Source organism: Symphalangus syndactylus, chromosome 13, assembly GCF_028878055.3.
Source record: "Symphalangus syndactylus isolate Jambi chromosome 13, NHGRI_mSymSyn1-v2.1_pri, whole genome shotgun sequence".
In the NCBI taxonomy this organism is placed as follows: domain Eukaryota; kingdom Metazoa; phylum Chordata; class Mammalia; order Primates; family Hylobatidae; genus Symphalangus; species Symphalangus syndactylus.
The window spans coordinates 125364180-125379121 of NC_072435.2; the positions used below are offsets into that span (position 1 = coordinate 125364180).

The following is a 14942-nucleotide window of genomic DNA, read 5'->3' on the forward strand; positions in this document are numbered from 1 at the left end:
GTAAGTAAAGAATGTCACTTTCTAACAGGCTCAGAAACCCCACATTATCTTGGGTCCTCAAGAGGAGAAGAATTTGCCCAACTCATAGGTATTTGAGGGTACAAACCCATGGCTGGGCTCAGCTTTTAAAAAGTCTTATCTGAGATTCTTCATGGAACAGAGTTCTATCAAAGCCAATTTAAAAAGCCTGAGAGAAAAATAAATATTCTTGCTACATTTTATGCAAATAATCAGGCCAAGTACAGTAAAGCTGAAGTTTATTTTGTAAACAAATAAGTTTTATCATGATTTGTTTTTAGTAAAAATGGGGACTGGAGAGAGAAAAATTATGCTTCAAAAGAAAAACTTTAGTACACTGTTGTTAACTGTTCTTGAGTTTTTTTTCCTGCAGTTCAGACTAAATCCTAAATTCTTTGTAGGTTAGAAGTCCCCAGACTAATGCTTTCAAATCTTTGCTTTTAAAATTGGGAGTTGTGGCCAGGTGCGGTGGCTCATGCCTGTAATCCCAGCACTTTGAGAGGCCGAGGTGGGCAGATCACCTGAGATCAGGAGTTCAAGACCAGGCTGGCCAACATAGTGAAACCCTGTCTCTACTAAAAATACAAAATTTAGCCTGGCATGGTGGCTCATGCCTGTAGTCCCAGCTACTTGGGAGGATGAGGCAGGAGAATTGCTTGAACACAGGAGGCAAAAGTTGTGGTGAGCCGAGATTGTGCCAGTGCACTCCAGCCTGGGCAATGGAGCAAGACTCCGTCTCAAAAAATAAAAAAATAAATAAATAAAATTGGGAATTGTACTCCTCATCCTAGGACTCATTATTTCCCTAATTATTTACTCATTATTTACTACATTATTTACAACAGTGGTCACTTAAACACTGGAGTAAAACTATACATGAGGGTACTAATGTTTTTGCCATGCAAGTCTTGAACACCCAGCCAGGCCTGCATGAGTCGCTCAGACAGTTGCAAAGTGGTTTCACTCTTCTCACCTTGGAGTTCACTCCCATTCCCACTATGTCCCCTGTCAACTGGAAGAAGCCAGAGCGATTGACTGCCTTTTCCCATCTTCACAGCCTACACCTTAAGATTAAGGTGTTATAAACCCAAAGGGAGGGATTGAAACCACCTTTGCAAAATTATGACTGAGGCAGTGAAAGAGATCTAACTTAACCGACTCCATCTTGCTTCCAACCTCCAAGCTGTCCTTGTTCATTCCTGGGCTTAGGCTGAACTAACTTTGAGAGAAACTTAATTCATAGTTTAAACAAAGATGGTAACGGTCCTTTCCCAAAGCAGACCTCCTTTTTGCCTGGGGAACTAAATTGCCTTTGTAGGACTAACATTAGTCACAAGATTAGAAATTATGGTTTAGGAGTCATGCAGCTGGAGGCTACAAGATTCTGACCCTCCCTAAGCTGCCCCTAAGATCAGTCCTTGAGATATTTTGCAGACCCTGCACTTGATGGGTCAACTGGCACCACCCAGATGGATAAACTGGCCCATCTGATCTTGTGGCCCCCACCCAGGAACTGACTCAGGGCAAGAAGACAGCTTCGACTCCCTATGATTTCATCCCTGACCAGTCACACTCCTGGCTCACTGGCTTCCCCCACCCACCAAATTATCCTTAAAAGCTCAGCTCCCCGAATGCTTGGGGAGACTGATCTGAGTAATAATACAACTCTGGTCTCCCACAGCAGGCTCTGTGTGCATTACTCTTCCTCTATTTCAATTTCCCTGTCTTGATGAATCGGCTCTGTCTAGGCAGTAGGCAAGGTGGATCCCTTGGGTGGTTACAAAACCAACTCTATAAAGAAATAAAACATTTCTATTTTAGGCACACTTCTGAAACAATGGCTCAAAAGTCCTCCTGAAAGTACCACCAAAAATCTAAACTGAGCTATGAGCCTGAGGCAACCAAGAGCTCAGAGAAAGCGGGGAGGATACACAGATTTACATTCAGTAGAAGTTTGCACAATATTTCTTTCCCATTTCCAAAAGGAAAAGAAAAAATCTGAATTTGCAAGCTTTTGTCAAAAAATCTTGGAAATATTTTTGATGTTTTCTTCTCTTTGGAGGGAGGAGTCACTACAAACTTCCTTTGGCAAGAGAGGAAAAAAGCAAAGAAAAGATGAATATTGAGATAATATATAAAAAATAGTGTTTAATAATATTCCTTGCAAGAAAAATGGAAAAGTAAAAACTTTATGGCCAGAGGATAGAAGTAACTTGTAAAACACTTTTCATCTTCAGGAACTTGTATTATTCTTGGGGAAGAGAAGCAACTTAAAAGGTCTTTGGCACATCCTACTTTGTGAAATACTTGTGCTTCGATCAGTTGTAAAAAGGTAGTTGCGATAGATTTCCAATACTAAATTGAAAACGAGTTTCCATGAAAAATATATGCCCTAATAAATGAAGGTAGATACATTTAAGAATAAGTAAATATGGCCAGCACCCCCAACCAGGGAAGGTTTTATTAGCACTCTCAGAACTCAAAACACCAGCTGTTTAAGTCAGTTACGAAGGTTGAATATTGGTTAGGTGCCACAGGAAATGTAAGAAAATGAGAAAATACAACTAGCCAACATGGTGAGGGCAGCCATATGGAAAAGATCAGATGATGAGGGCTGAAGCATTTTTGAAACTTGGGGCAGGGCTGGGGAAGGGTGCATGATGAGAGGTTGGGGTAGGGGAGAGGAAACCCCAGAGCAGAAAGACACAGGCTGAGTGGGAGCACGGAGAGGAAGGGCAGTCTGTGGCCCAAGAGAAGGGCAAGCTACTTAAAGAAGTGAAAGCTACTTTGTAAATTTAGGAGATATTGTCCTTGATCAGACCTTGAAAGGAGAAAGGAAAAAGCAAGGCAGAGAAGAGCGGAGTGGTAGAATGGCTTGGATTCTTAGAAATTGCAAGCCTGAGGGACACAGCAGCACAGTGGGAATCAGACCGCCTAGGACTAAGGGTTAAAACAAAAAGAAATGTTAAGGCTTGGGCTGAACCTGGCCGCTGCAGACCCCAGGTTGCTCCAGCAAAAGAATTCTGCCTCGTGGTAATGACCTGATAATGTAAAAATGCAAATAAGGTGGACAGCGGTCAAGGGTGAAGACAGATTCATTTCATCGACCTTGGAAATCCAAGAACAAAGTCCTGAAGGACGTGAAAGAGAGGCTGGTGAACACCAAGCCAGCTTCTCCTCTCTAAGCCCACAGTGAGGCCTCCCGTTTTCGTGGCCTGTCAGGTTCATGTAGCCACGTGACCGAGTTCCAGCCAAGGGCATCTGGGAAAAAGCAATGCCCACTTCCAGAGTTGTAAAAATGTCCTACATAACCCTGCACACTCTCATTTCCTATCTACCAGCTGGATGTGAAGGATGGCAGAGCCCCAAAGGGAGCCCAGCTCCTCACCTTACCCACGGAAGGCTCCCCAATGAACACTGGACTCCGTGTGCCCAACAAGTGTACGTTTATCCTGTTAAGCATCTGAGATTTCTGGGTTGGTGTGGTACAACAGCTAGTGTTCCTTACCTTGACCCAAACCAAGGGGAAGAATATGATTTAGGTAACCAAAGTTCCCCAGAGCCTGTACGCTTGAGGACGAAAGAGAACAGCTGGGTGAGGATGCGCTGGCGCAAGGTAGGTGAGTGTCAGGTAATAAAAAATGAGATTACACAACTTAAGAGTATGTGAGCTTTGACAATTTTATAGGCTCATGCAATCTACATATGTGCATATATGTACACATAAATATTTTGGCATACAGTTCTATGAGTTTTTGTGCGTGTTGTTGTTGTTGTTTTGGAGACAGAGTCTCTCTATTGTCCAGGCTGGAGTGCAGTGGCACTATCTCGGCTCACTGTAACCTCTGCCTCCCGGGTTCAAGCCATTCTCCTGCCTCAGCCTCTCCAGTAGCTGGGACTACAAGTGTGCACCACCACGCCCAGCTAATTTTTGTGTTTTTAGTAGAGATGGGGTTTCACCATGTTAGCCAGGTTGGTCTTGAACTCCTGACCTCAGGTGATCTGCCCGCCTCAGCCTCCCAAAGTGCTGGGATTACAAGCATGAGGCACCGCACCCGGCCAGTTCTATGAGTTTTAAGTTTTGTTTAGATTCCTGTAGCCACTACCACAGTCAGGATAGAAAACAGTTTCATTACCCCCAAAACTCTCTCATGCTTTCCCGTTTAGGAGAACCATTTCTCCTCTGCTAAGCCCTAGCAACCATGAATCGGTTCTCCATTACTATATATTAACTCTTCCAGAAAGTCTCATAAACGGAATCATACAACATGTGGTCTTTGATGACTGGCTTCTTTCATTCAGAATGTTGCCTTTAAAGTCAACTTTTTAAAAAGTGTTTGGAAGAGGAATAATAAAACAAAACTGGCAGACAATGACTGGATCTGGGTAACGTACAGATCCGTTTTTCCATTCTACTTTCACACATGTGTGGAAATTTCAATGATAAAACTTTTTACATTTTGAGAAAAATAACTGTTGTACATCAGCCATGTACCAATCTGAAATTTCTGCTTGAAAGGAATGTGAAAAAAATCAAACATCCAGGACTGAGAAAAAACTAGCCCCCATCCTCCTAGTCTTCTCGTGTCCGAATAAAATTCAGAGCAATCCAGGCAAAATAGTGTTGGAATTACACGTACATTCTTGCAAGAGACAGGGAGGAGACAGTCAAAGAACCATACTGACGATTTCTGGGTCTGCACTTGCAGGCTCTGACACTTCCAGGGTCTAATGGAGCAATCTGCAATGTCCTACTTCTCTTGGAAAAACCAATATCCAACCTTTGCTCCTTACCAATCTGAGAGTCCCTTAAGAGTGTGATTCAAAGGCTCTGTAGAACAGAAATAGGCCATTTAATTCTATAAAATGGATGTTAACTAAAATGATGGAAACCCTTCTGTGAAAAGTGGGTTTTGCCCCTTTTCCAAGGTGACACAGGTCTACAAGGAAAAGAGACCTAATTCTAGGTACGAGTACGGTCACCCAGTGAGCTCAGCATACAGAGAAAACCCCCGCTGACAGTTTGCAGATGACACGTGAAGACTGAAATCAGTGCCTCCCAGCAATTCTCCAGCTCTACTCGTCTGAAATGCAAGCCCCCCTGAGTTTTCTTTGCCGTAATACAGTCAAGAGTTTGAAAAGCAGAATTAAAATGAATCTTCCTCAAATCCATGCAAAGGGGCATCGGGTGCTAATTCCGGAGGCATCAAAGATTTGAAATACGCTCTGGAAGGGACTCATTTTCTGAGCAGCACACTCAGCCTGCGTAGATCTGAATCGAAGCAGTCTGCACAGATGTCCCTTCTGGCAAATAAAATGGATAAATTCACCTTAAAATGTGGCTCTTCATGCACTTAGATTTTACTTAGGTAGAGAATGTCAGAAATTTCATTTTCTTCTGAGAATGTATATTTATCCTCACCAAAGTAACCCTATTTTCAGACATCTTTTCCCAACAAATCATGTCCATCACAGCAAAATTATTCTCTTATTTGTATAATTTTTGGTTTAAAAAAATATATCAAGTCTGAACTCTACATATGTTTTATGTTTGTTTGTTTTTGAGACAGAGACTGGCACTGTCGCCTGGGCTGAAGTGCAATGGCACTATCTCGGCTGACTGCAACCTCCGCCTTCCGGGTTCATGCAATTCTCCCACCTCAGCCTCCTAAGTAGCTGGGATTACAGGCACACACCACCACACCTGGCTAATTTTTTGTATTTTTAGTACAGACGGGGTTTCACTATGTTGGCCAGACTGTTCTCGAACTCCTGACCTCATGATCCACCCACCTTGGCCTCCCAAAGGGATGGGATCACAGGCGTGAGCCACTACGCCTGGCCTGTTTTATGTTTTAACCCTTAGCCATATTAGTTTGGGGGACCTTCTCATGTAGGATTTGTACTGCAGTTCATTATAATAGAGCTGAGATTTTTCTGTTAAATTCTGATTGTTTTCAGCATGTACGTTTTGGATCCTGAATACAGTTTCCTCTATTTTTGTTTCCTCTCAACAGCATCTAGAAAATGGATAATATGATTGTCTTTAGAGCCAAATAAGCTTTACTAGCAGTAAGGAATAAGAAATGCAGAGAAAACACAGTGAGATGATGGTGGAAGAATTTAAATCACAAGTAGAAGCAGTAGCAAGAAAAGGGATACAAAGCTTATTGAAAATTATTGTATACATTATTGCAGCCATTAAAAAAAATGAGTTCACATCCTTTGCAGGGGCATGGATGAAGCTGAAAATCATCATTGTCAGCAAACTAACATAGGAACAGAAAACCATACACCACATGTTCTCACTCCTAAGTGGGAGTTGAACAATGAGAACACATGAAGACAGATTGGGCAACATCACACACCGGGGCCTTTTAGGGGGTGGGGGGCAAGGGGAGGGAGAGCATTAGGACAAATATCTAATGCAGGCGGGTTTTAAAACCTAGATGACGACTTGATGGGTGCAGCAAACCAAGGCACATGTATACCTGTGTAACACACCGGCACATTCTGCACATGTATCCCAGAACTTAAAGTAAAATTAAAAACCTAAAAATAAAATTATTGTGTATGTTACAAAAGGAATCTGGAATTCAACTATTTCATTCCATGATAAGAAGGAAAAGTTTCCTCAGGGCAGTGATTTCCAATGAGGATGATGTGGCCCCAGGGGACAGTTGCTAATGTCTGGAGACATTTTTGGTTGTCAGGACTCAAGGGGGAGAAAGTAGTGGGTGGATTCCAGCAACGCTGCCTAATATCCTACAGTGCTCCGAACACACCCACACACAGACACAACCGGGAATTATCCAGTCCCAGATGTCAGTGGTGCCGAGGTTGAGAAGCCCTGCGCTGGGATGGACTTGCAGGGAAAAACTTAACCACAGAGTCTGAGATCCACGACCATGAGTGAAAAACAGCGACATTTTCACATCAGCAAACCTGGGCTCATTTAACACACAGAGAATCTTCTGGTGCCTTCAAATTTGTCACGGTCTTTGGCTTTAAATTAATCAAATCTTCCAGTCAACAGACACTTAGCGTGTGCTATGTGCCCAGCACTACACACTGTGGCCTCGAGAATACGCGACGAAGACAAGGACCCTGCTCACACAGAGCTCAGAGGGAGACCGCAATGGCCAAGGCACAAAGGAGGGAAACTGCTGAATTTCAGGCCGTGTTAAGCTCTAGCAAAAAACAAACTACACCAAGATGATGGGGGCAGGGAGGAATGCTACTTGAGATGTAGTAGTTAAAGACCTGATATCTGTCTGTCTGTCTGTCTGTCTATCTATCATCTATGTATCTATTCATCTAATCATATCTATCATCTATCTAATTTAATCTATCATCTATCCATCTGTCTGTGTTAGTCTGTTTTGTGTCGCTATAAAGGAATACCTGACACTGGGTAGTTTATAAAGAAAATAGGTTTATTTGGCTCACGGTTCTGCAGGCTGTGCAGACATGGTACCAGCATCAGCTTGGCTTCAAAGCTTTTGCTTACAGAGGAGGGGGAAGGGAGCCAGTGTTTCACATGGCGAGAGCGGGAGGCACCAGACTCTTTTAAACAACCAGCTCTTATGTGAATGAACAGAGTGAGAACTTACTTATTACTGCGGGGAGGGCACCAAGCCATTCATAAAGGATCTAACCCCATGACTCAAACATCTCCCTCTAGGCCCCGCCTCCAACGTTGTGAGTCACATCTCAACAGGAGATTTAGAGGGGACAGACATCCAAACTATATCACTATCTATCATCTATGTAATCTATCATCATCTATCTATGTTTATCATCTATCTACCTAATCTATCTTTCTATTCATCGATGTTTCCATCCATCTATTCGCTCACCCACGCATCCATCCATCCACCCATCTATCTACCTATCCATTCAACTATCCTATCCCACCTTTTGCACTTCACTTTTTTCCACCTAATGTTTTAGAAAATTTACATATCAGAATAGCTATATAGTATTCTGTGAATAGTACCATGTGAAGGTACATAACCAAAGTCCCTTTATGGAGCACTTCGGTGATTTGCTGATTTTGCCCTATTGTCTTCTGGCACTGAATGACAGTTAATACGGTTGGGCTGTGTCCCCACCCAAATCTCATCTTGAATTGTAACTCCCACAATTTCCACATGTCATGAGAGGAACCTGGTGGGATGTGATTGAATTATTGGGGTGGGTCTTTCCTGCACTGTCCTCATGATAGTGAATGAGTCTCACGAGATCTGATGGTTTTAAAAACAGGAGTTTCCCTGACAAGCTCTCTGTCTCCCACCATCTACATAAGACGCGACTTGCTCCTCCTTGCCTTGATCGTGAGGCCTCCCCAGCCATGTGGAACTGGGAGTCCAATTAAACCTCTTTCTTTTGTAAATTGCCTAGTCTCAGGTACATCTTTATCAGTGGCATGAGAACAGACTGATACAACAGTGAATGCTGCTGCGAAGAGGTCTAAAGCCAGCATGGATTTCTATCCCTGGTAAGTGACAAATGACTTGGTTTTTCTTTCCAAACTTTAAAAATGTTGACATGTATTATATAAAAATAAACACACACAAACACAAGAACACACATACGTATATACATATTTATACATATTAGAACATTAACAGAAATTCCATATATAGAGTTTAAAGAGTATATATCATATATGAACAGTTTAAAGGACAACAATAAACACTCCATGAACTTAATACCCAGTTGAGAGCTAGAACATGTTTAGTATTTTGATGTCCCTGCATGACCCTCCCCAGTAACACCCTTCATCCTCCTTACTGGCCTCGTGTCCTAAATTTTCTAGTGATTTTCTTGTCTTTTTTTTTTTTATAGTTTTACCTAAATGAGCATATTGGTCCATTATCCATGAACATTATATTGTTAGTTTAATGCACATTTGTATCTTTATATAAATGTATTTTTTGCAAATTTTAATTAAATATTATAATACAGAGATTGCTCATTGATGTGTCTAGCTGTAACTGAATTATTTTCACAAACATATAAGAATTCTATTGTAGGAATATGTCAAAATTTATTTATCCAGTACCTTCTCAATGGTCATTTTGGCCATTTTCAGTATTTGTTGATATAATCAGTGCTTCTATGAATATTTAAGTATATCTTTTGGTGAACAAGTGTAAGAGTTTCTCTCAGACACCTTAGAAGTGGAAATATGGGCTCATATCACCAGGGCATTCCAAATTATTTTCTAGAAGAGTTGTACCATTTTTTTCTCCTACCAGCAATAATATTACGGTTTCCTTTTTCCATATCCTCAACAACTCCTCTTGCTATTACCAGACTGCTTAATTTTGGCAATATGGTAGTTATAACATTGAAGCAATATGGTTTCAATTTGTATTTCCCTGATTACTAATGGGATGAAGTACCTTTTTATATAGTTACTGGCTATTTTGTTTTCTTCTATAAAATGTCTTCATATTTTTTGCCCATTTTTATATTTGGCTATTTGCTTTGAATTATAAGTTATTTATTTGAACAATAGCCATTCTTCTTATATACTGCATTGTAATTGTTGGTTTATTTATTACAAATACCATCCCTAAACTTATGGTTTGTCTTTGATTGAAAAAGGGCTTATTTTAAAAATGTAGTCAAATGCATTAATTTTCCTTCAGTGCTCAGTGTTTTGGTAGATTGAGAAAGTCTAAATCCTCTTCTCTCACAGGATATAAAGATATCCTTTGGTATTTTCTTCTACACTGATTTACTTTTTCCTTTTAATGCCCAATTGATATGAAATCAATGCCTATAAATGGCATGAAGCAGAAATCTCATTCCTTTTTTCTCATTTGGATAATTAGTGCTCTAGTGTCATTTTTGAAAAATATATTTTTTCTCATTGATCTGCAATAGTAGCTTTGTTATACAAAATCTCACATTTTCATAGGTCTGTTTTTGGGCTTTTTTCTGTTCATTTGTTATTTACCTATTGTATTCCAGTATCATACTATTTTAATTTCTATTATTTTATAAAAAATTGTAACCCATCTATATATTTTTCTCTTTAGTGTCGTATCTATTAACAGCCCTTTGATCTTCACATAAATTTAAAAATCAACTTGTCAAGTTCCCTAAAAAACCTAGTTTTTTTTTTGTTGGAGTTACATTGGTTCTATGGATTAATTGGAGGTAAACTGACACTTTTGTGTCATTATGCATTTCTATCCCTGAGCATGGTATATCCATTGCTTTAATTTTTTGTGAATGTTTATTCAACCTGAATTAGCAGCAAATTATTTTTAAAATGTTATAATCAAGATGTTTTGATTTAATATTTTGTCATAAATTATTTTTCTGTAACACAGGATACCCCTTCAATTTATAGATTTAGCTCTTCCTTAATATAGCTAAATCAAAGAAATAAAAATAAAATCCAAAAACTTCTATTTGTAAATATATTTTTTATTTTCTTTCTGGGATTCTCAGCTCCAAGGTCAGAATGTATTCTTACATTGGATCATCTCTGTTATTCATGTCTATCATCTTCTTTCTAATTCTTTTAATCCCTTTGCCTTTTTGCTTAAATTAACCAAGATTATCTCAAACTTCTCTTTATGTCAATAATTCCATTTTTCACCAATGGCTATTCCTCAGTTTCAGTTTTTCTTTTGCATTGTTTTAGTCCTCAATGCATGTACTGGCTCTTTGATCTACTTCACTATCACCTTTGTTTTCTATCTTTGAACTTTCAGTTTATTAAATTTGTATTTTAAAAAAATTCCACCCACTTTAAAAATTCACAAGTTGCTTTTTTGTTTTTCTTTCAAAATCAATTATTTTTGTCTCTTATATGCTTTGCATTTCTTCCTTCCTTTTTCTCAGCAATATGTTTATATAAATGGGCTGCCATTTTCATTTTCTCCTGGTTCATGCTCAACTTGAACAACTCTGCTCAGAATTTCTTTTTGTGCTGGTATAATGTGTATAAATTGCACTTGTCCATGCTTTATCTTGCCAAACATGTGTCAACACTGTCAATTACACTGTTTTACTGTTTGGTATAACTAAGTACTATTCTCCCTTTCTGTAATGTTTTCAAATGTTCTGTGCCTGAGTTCACTCAACTCTGTGTATGCACATGTGCTGAGAAGGGGAATGGAAACAAGGGCAAAAGGTTAGTATTAGATTCTTCCATGCACTTGGATAATCTTGGGCTTCAGATTATCATTCCAATTTATCTCTCTGTCTCAGATCCCTGCATTTGATAAAGACATCCTCGGATGATCTCTTATTATCAATCCTACGACTACCCAAAAAGATAAAAGGGGAAAGAAATATAAAAATTGATTTCTCACCTTTGCATAACAAGTTCACAGAGTAGAAAGAAAACTATTACCCTGTTCCCTCTGTGTTCTTTTTCCACTGCCTCGGGTCTTTCCAAAGTTTGTATCATATTTATTATGTCTTCTGTTTGACTATATTCATTTCTGAATGCTTATGATCCATCTGCCTTTGATCGCAGCTGGGATTGACACAATGACAAGCCCAGTGATTGTCTCTGCCTCTGGCATAAGATAGAGTCAATCAGAAAAGAAAATACCTCCTCAAACTATTATACCCTCATAGCCAAGTCAGGGAACAGGACCCATCCCAGATAACTGACCAGAAGAACTTTAGTATCAGGAAGTAGTTACAGAGGTGCTGGAATTGCTGAAACAGCAACTAGAGGATGGTGACACAGCCAAAGTATGAGTAAACAGAAGAAGCCTCTGCTCTTAGGGTCAGAAGGACAAAGCAAAGAGGTTGTGTTAAAAGAGGCCAAGAGTAAGGTCTTCATGTAGGAACTGGAAAGTTGGAGGCATGGCAGGGGCTACCTGGTGGGAACTGGACCCAGAGGTGGAGGAACAATTTGGCATGAGTAGGGACTGTGGCGTGAGAGAGGAGAGAATTATCCTGACTCCACCACTTTTCCAACCCACAAGTTTCCTATCAGTGGCTTCAATTGACCAAATGTAATCAAAAGCCAGAGCTGGGTGATGTAGAGAACCTGGGAAATGTAGATTGCAGAGGTGTACTCAGTGAAAAGCACAGCACAGCAGGGTAAGGGTAGAAAATAGATTGAAGACAGACCACCAGCTGGTGTATCTACTCTCATCTGCCTTCCCACAAGTGGGGCTTATTAGTGACACTTTTCATGACACTGTTTATTTATCACTACTTATCTATTGCTGCTTCAAAAGCTACTACAAAACCCAGTGGTTTAAAATGCCACAGCTTTATTCTATATCATAATTTTGTGTAGCAGGTATATGGGCAGGACTCAGTTGGGAGATTCTTCTGCTACACATGTAGCTTGATGGAGGTCACTTGGTGGTATTGAGTTGCTGGATGGTCTGGTTTAGAGGATCAAAGACAGTCTTACCCAAGTGTCTGGTTGTCTGACAGGAGAGGCTGGAAGACTGAGCTCCCCTGGTTCCTCTTCCTCTCCATGTAGTCTCAGAGTCTCTTACATGGTCTCCCAGAAAACCAGCTGGATTTCTAATATACTGGCTCAGAGTTCCAAGACCAAGTGATCCTGGAGATGCTGGAAAAAAGTCAAAGCTTCCTTTGATCTATCCTCAGAAGTTCCAGATCATCACTTCTGCTACATTCCACTGGGTAAGCAATTCACTAAGGCCAGTACAAATTCAAGAGCGGGGAATCAGAACTCATATCTCAACAGTTAGAGAGGGTCAAAGAATATGCAACTATCTCCAATCCAACACACTCTCATCCCACCTTGCATGAGGCCTTGAGTGGGAGGCGACTCTGCAGCTGTGATTGGATGCACTGAGCTGATTTTGGAAACATCTGTCTCACTATTTAGCTGACTCCCTCCCCCAGTCTTTGTTCATGCTAATGTGTTTTTCACTTAAAAAAAATCAGTTTACTTTTTATACCTTCAGATTTGAAGGAGGGATGGGAAGGTGACATCTCACTTTGCTCTGCTATCTTGCACTTGAATACGCTGAGTTAGATGCTTCTCTGAGTTATCAAAGAAAATGCCTCCTAAGCAGCTTTGAACATGGTCCTCTTTTTGTTTCTTCTTTATAGTTTAAGTCAGAGGTAATCTCCTACTTGTCAACATCAGTCCTCTTGGAAAACGAATCAACACTGCTTAGTTTGAAATGGCCTTAAGTAATCTGTTCACATTTCAGCTGGTCCCTGATACATTTCTTGGTGGATGGAATTGATCATGTACTGAAGCAAATGTGGTGCCACCAAGTGTGCTCAAGGTTCACCTTACTCTGTTTATACTCCACAACACCTGGACAAGGTAAGACCCCAGGAACTGAGGCTCAGTGAGCTTCAGTGACCCTCGCAAGTTGCATAAGTAGTGAAAGTGTCAAGACAGGTGCCCACAGCTGCAACTCTGTGACTCTGGGCTCTTCCTCATAAACCCCATGTGGTCCCCAGCAGGCAAACACTGCCCTTTCGTTTTGAAAATGCCATTTCTCCTGATAATTATTAGGGTGTAAAGAGCTTGGAAGGGCCACTGCAGTGTTTAATGGCCTTTGGATGTCACTGTAATTTGCAGTGACAAATAAGACTTACAGATTTTGTTGGGAGGCTGAAGTGGTTGGATCACAAGGTCAGGAGATCGAGACCATACTGGCTAACACGGTGAAACCCCGTCTCTACTAAAAATACAAAATATCAGCCGGGCATGGTGGCGGGTGCCTGTAGTCCCAGCTACTTGGGAGGCTGAGGCAGGAGAATGGCGTGAACCCAGGAGGTGGAGCTTGCAGTGAGCCGAGATCACACCATTGCACTCTAGCCTGGGCAACACAGCGAGACTCCATCTCAAAAAAAAAAAAAAAAAAAGACTTACAGATTTTGGTCATGGTAGATACAACTTCACTTGATCTGCTCTCAGAACGCTGACTTAAGTTGGCACCTTGTCCCTCCAATGCAAACACCACATGCTCATTCTCACAGCATCGATCACTCAGGAAAGGCCCTGGCAGCATGCTTTATTCACTGGTAATCCCCAGCACCAAGCTTAATCTTCAACAAATATATGTTAAATAAAGAAAATATTTTAGTTAGCTCAGTCTCTTTAGTGCTCTTAAAGAAAAAAAAAAGGAATCTCGCAGTATCAGTGTCTGCCTTCCTATTTCGCATTTATGAAGATGAATTTTCCAACACATGTGCTCTGGGGCTGCAAGTTAGAAAGGGTAGGTTTTCAATATCTTAAATTAAATTCTCTTATAAACTATAGGGCCTCTGGCCAGTTGTTTAACCTTTTTGTATTTCAGTTTGCACCTCTTCTGAAAAATGTAAGTAATAATAGCACCTACATCATAGAATTGTTTTGAGGATTAAATGTGCTTAAAAAATTAAGCACTTAGAACAGTGCTTGGCACAAATAGATATTTAATGAGTGTTGGCTATCATTATTGCATTCAGCAATCTCACAAAATTTCCCAAACAAGCCCATGATCCCTGCGCTCCTAAGAGTAATGCAGGAGTGGTACACAGAAAAATTAAACCTGGATGTGATGAGGGGATATGAAGACATTCCATTGACAACCTGGGTGGACATTCCAATGAGTGTCTACATGGACAGATGACATGTAGGACCCAAGCCCACCCCACTTCCTCCTTGCCATGACACTGTATAGTCCTCCACCACTCCCAACCCCTCACCAACCCAGAATGTAGTAATGTACCTAAGGTGGGGGCGAATTAAACTCTGATGACTGAGACTGAGTTCTCTCACCAAACACACATCTATCCTTGCCCACTCGAATCTGCAGACCAGAATTCATACCAGCCATCATATTAGTATTCTACTGGATGCAGTGATGACACAAGAAGGAACCAAGGGCCTTTTCCCCTCAGTTGCTTTGAGTCTTGTTGAAAAGCAGACTATCAGGTAGACCTATAGTGCAGGGTGA

General features: G+C 40.6%; 1 protein-coding gene across 3 annotated transcripts in view; it reads right to left on the bottom strand.

Annotated features, from left to right (window-relative positions):
- TMEM132D (transmembrane protein 132D) overlaps positions 1–14942 on the bottom strand; it is an 835610-nt gene that overhangs the window by 597222 nt on the left and 223446 nt on the right. The window lies entirely within an intron of this gene.